We start from the raw sequence: 5,362 nt of genomic DNA on the forward strand, positions 1-5,362 counted from the left end.
TACGTCCCTGATCCATGGATTTAGAATCTATTAAATAAAAAGAAAGAAAATTGATTCTAAATCCACGGACCAAGTCGTTCTCGTACATGAACCTGATCCACTCTCGAAGGAAACTGTATCTTTGAATTCGTACTTGCTCACATGACTTTAGGAAACTACATTTTTCCCCGATATGATTATTCCACCAACTTAATTGGCATCTCAAAACCTCATCTCCACTACAAGCCGAATCAACATCCCATGATGAGCTGGCACTTTTAACCACTTCATTAGATTGCCGACCCAATATCCACTAACCTAACCAACACCATTATATAATCCTCTCTTCCACCTTGTAAACCTGTTTTCACACCGCCATGGGTGAGAGCTCTCTCTCTCTCTCTCTCTCTCTCTCTTAAAGCTTTTACTTGCAGGTTGTGGTAATCGTGGACCGATCAAGTGTTTTACCAAAAGAAAAGTATGCACTTAATATCATAACGGTCCACAATTTCTTTTTCTAATACATCCAAGAAAAAAAAATTGTGGACCATTATGATACTAAAATGTACACTTGAGAAGTTTAGAGATGATAAATTGGGATATATCTAACAAGATTCAATTCCCAAAAGCTGCACTAGAGTCTTGCAGGTGATTATTCTTTTCCATTTCTAAATTAATCTTACACAAGGACTTTATTAGATTTCTTTTTGAACTTGTTATTTCTTTGGAATACATGAATGAAGTTCTTCAAATTTAATTATTTATTGAATTGGTGTTCACTATTACGATATTAAACGTCACACTCTTTATCTTGTCAAGCGTCAACATTCAATTTGGTTTTTTAGTTGGTTTCAATGTGGATCGCTTTTCAATCAGTTTCATAATTTTTCAATTCAAAATTAAATAATTAAGAAATGACTTTTTCGATCGATTTGATCTGATTTCATTTGTCCCAGCTGGGGTTTGACACACTGTCAAGATATAATTCCGCATATCTATCCCACAATCCATATTTATTGCTTAATTCTGTCAAAAATAATAATAATAATAAAAAATAAATAAAAGATAAAAAGAAGAAGAAGAAGTTAGTCCAATCCATATAATAACAGCTCATACAATGTGGTGTGAATTGTGAAGTGTGAACCACGAGTTTAATTCTCCGAGTCGGCCCGTATTGATTTGGATCGGTCATTTTCACTTCATTTTTCATAAAATTAGATTTTTTTTTTCTCGATTTTACCCTTGTTCCAATACCACTACACGATCTAGGATCGATAAGGTATCAGTTCAGCTGATACTGATACGATCCCATCCATCAGATACCGATAGTTGAACTGATGAGGGAGAATCTGTGTTGATGATGATTGATAAAATAGTTACTTTGTTGAAGAAGTTTGGATTAGGCCGTTTAAACCGCTTTCTGCCTTAAGTACTGATTGGTTGTTATACGGTTAAATCCATTCCATTCCTATTTATATCCTTTATGGTTACGCTAAAACTCTTAGGGTTCAATTTATTAGGATCCTTTCTATTTCTGGTTGAATTATCATTCTTTCGAATATTCGGATTTTAAGAAGAGCTTTATCCCTCTAAACTTCTCTGGTATGCATTTAGCATATATCATACCGATTCACCATTTCCACAACAGTCTTCAAGCTTCTAAACCTGTCTTGACACCATTAGGGCTTGTTGCTCTTTGTGCTTCACTCACATGGTGTAAGCTTGAGTAGTTTATAGGTGATAAATTGGCACATATCCAAGACATGATTCAATTCCCAAAAGCCACACTACAGTACTCTTGCAGGTGATTAATTATACTCTTCCACCTCTAAATTCTTCTTATACATGGACTTCCATGCTATATATCTTTCTGAACTAACTTATTGGTGTTCAGTAGTTGTACAACATAAAAAGATAACACTCTTCATCTTGTCAACACTGAAAATTAAGTAGTCTCATATAGCGATTATAACATGTTAGTTATATAGGAAAATTGAAAGAGTGACCACATGGTTCTTTTTAATGAAGCTTTCAATCAATTTACCTTTATTTTTTATTCGTATGGTTCTTAATGTTCGATGCAATTTGAATCGGTTTCAATGTGGTTCGATTTTCAATTGATTCTACAATACTTCAATCCAAAACTAAATCAACACGAAATTGGTTCGATTCAATTCAGACTTGCGATCAATTTTGGTCTGATTTCACTGGTAAATTTTGATCCGATTTCACTGGTCCAGGCTAGGGTTTATCTTTAATCTCGGTTGGGATAAAGCCCCTGTTTTCAACCGGACTGTGAGAAAGAGGTTTCTGTTCCTCAAAGCAAAGGCTATATATGTGGGTGTTTTCTATGCCAAATTGGTAGGATTTCTCCTCTCTTATTGCATAATTCTGCCCAAGAGAATAAAAACAAGTTTCACACAGTCAGATCAATATAATAATTTTTTTTGTACGAATTTAATAATAGTTTTTATAATAGAATAATATGTAGAATTGGTGTGAATTGATCAGTGAGAACCTGTCTGATTGATGATTAATAAAGAGTTTGTTGATTTGGTTTGGATTAGAATCAAGAACCGTTTAAACCTGTAATAAAGAATGTTGTTCTGGCATGGACTAGAATCAGGGAATCCTGGGAGCATATTCCGACTTAAAACAGCAAAATCCGACACAAAGTTACACTCTCTCTCTCTCTCTCTCTCTCTCTCTCTCTCTCTCTCTCTCTCTCTCTTATAGGGTGTCAGAAAAGCTCAACTTGCCCGAGCACGCCCTAGCCTTTCAGCCCGTGGAGCAGGCCTGGGCTGGAATTACATGTCCAATGTTGCGTTGGGCTGGGTCGGGCTGAACCGCCTAACCCGACCCTATGTATTATATTACTATATTAACATATAAATATCATATTTTTTAAAATATCTCCATTCACCATCAATACATTTTGAGACCCACCACTCACATCTATCTTTACTTTTTTTAATATCTCATCGTTGGTTTTCAAAGTTTGAGAATGAACGGATGAATGATGTTTCCTTCTCTCTCCCCCCCCCATTTCCATTCAAATGGAAATATAGGGGATGCTATATATGGTCAATCAAGGTCAGCATAACCCTAATTAATTAGGTTCATCTAGGGTCAGTTGGCACCGTATATATATATATATATATACACATAGCCAATCACTCTTGCATGGATCCTATTTAGATTATTTTACTACATTTTTCTTGACTAACTCTTATCTTTTATCATTTATAGCATGTCTTGTGGTTCTAATCTTGTGGGTAAGCGCAGATTTAGATTTGCATCATGGGACATTGGTTTGCTGACGGGTAAGAGTATGGAGTTGATTGATGTTATCAGGAAAATAATGATTAATATTGCATGTATTCAAGAAACGAGATGGAAAGGTAGCAAAGCTAAGGGGTTGGACGATTTCAAGCTATGGTATTTGGGAAATGAATGTGGGAGAGGGGGAGTGGAAATAATAGTTGATAAAGATCTTAAAAATGACATTGTGGATGTTAAGAGACTTGGAGATAGGATTCTCGCCATTAAACTGGTGCTTGGGGATGAGATTTTTAACATAGTTTGCGATTACGCGCCCCAAGAAGGGCTTGATGGCAAGGTTAAGGTACAATTATGGGAGCATATGGATGAAATGATGCAGGGTCTTGATCGGGGGAGAGAATTATTATTGGTGGGGACCTTAATGACCATGTGGGCAAGGATCATAGATGCTACAAAGATGTGCATGGAGGATATGGAGTTGGGGAGAGGAACACAGAGGGGACTTCAGTGTTGGAATTTGCAATAACACATGACCTTTGCATTGCAAATACCTTTTTTTGAGAAAAACGAAGCGTATTTAGTTACTTATAAGAGTGGAGTGCATGCAAGCCAAATTGATTTCTTTATGACTAGAAGATCTGATAGACTGCTTTACAAAGATCATGGTTTTAAGTATCGGTGCATATCGTGCCATATCGGCCGATACGTATCTGTATCGATAGGCATCGGCACGATACATACTGATACGCTACGGGGAATTTTGGGCCTCTTTTTGTGTATCGGCATATCGTACGTATCGTATCATGTCGCACCGTATCGGTACCAATACGTACGATACTCTACGATACGAACTTTTGAAAATCTAAAAATTCCCGAGAGTATCGGTATGTATCGAAGGTATCGTGCAGTATCGAGCCGTATCGTACCGTATCGGTATGATACGGCTACTTAAGTGTGAATTTTTTGTTGTTTGAAACAAACACTGCACACTCTCACCAATAGTTTTCTAGATTTTTTATATGTTATGTAAAAACAAGTGTTCTACAACTTCCATGGAAATTTTTGATTTTTCTCAAAAAAATATATTTTTTTAATTTTTTTATTCCAAAATTAATTTAAAAAAAGAAAAATCCCCAAAATTTTTTTAGAAAATTTAGTTTATGCAACTCTTAAAAATAATGTCATAACTTATAATTACTAAATACATGATTTCAAATGAAACCCACATTTTTTCCCCAAAAAAGTGAGGGTTTCAATTTTTTTATTTATTTCTTAGATCTACTCAAATATATTGGTCCAAACTTTGTTGATTTTTTATATGTTCTTTAAAAACATTTAATCTACAAATTTTATAAAAAAAAAATTAATTTTTCTAAATAGTTTGTATTTTTTATTTTTATTTTATTTCGAAAAGTAATTAAAAAATAAGAAAAATACTAAAAAAATACATTTTTTTTTATAAAATTCAGTTCATTTTAGTTTAAAAAAAATATATAATTTACTTGGCCAATGACCATGATGTAAAATTAGATGCACAATTTTTTCCAAAAAAAGTGTGCATTTCAAGTTTATGTAAATTTGGAAAAATACAAAAAAATCTTTTTTTTTTCTTTGGATGCATCTCATTTTAGTTTCTAAAAAAATTCTATTATGTATTAAATAATAAATCAATAAATATGCATATTAAGATTCATTATGTATCTTTGTAGGAAGATGACGCCTAAAGAACGGACTAAGGATATTGGATGGGCTACAGCCGAGAAAGTACAAGGCAATAGGTTGTGTACAAAATGCAATTACTGTGATACTATCCACCTAGGAGGTGGAATTACCAGACATAAACAACATTTGGCTGGAGGATTTTCTAATGTTGCCAAATGTAACAAGTGCCCAGATGAAATAAGCAAAGCAATGAGGAATCACTTAAGGGGAAGTAGAGATAAAGCAAAGAAATCTATTGAAGAAGATGATAGATTGGTTGAGAATCTAAGGGATCATGAGGATTATGAAGGATCTGATATGGAGGCAGAGGATGAAGATCAACAGCTTGCACGAGTGATGCATATTTCAAGGGAGGAAGCAAAAGAAAAACAATGGATAG

Source organism: Macadamia integrifolia, unplaced genomic scaffold (genome assembly GCF_013358625.1).
Source record: "Macadamia integrifolia cultivar HAES 741 unplaced genomic scaffold, SCU_Mint_v3 scaffold_31A, whole genome shotgun sequence".
Taxonomy (NCBI): Eukaryota; Viridiplantae; Streptophyta; class Magnoliopsida; order Proteales; family Proteaceae; genus Macadamia; species Macadamia integrifolia.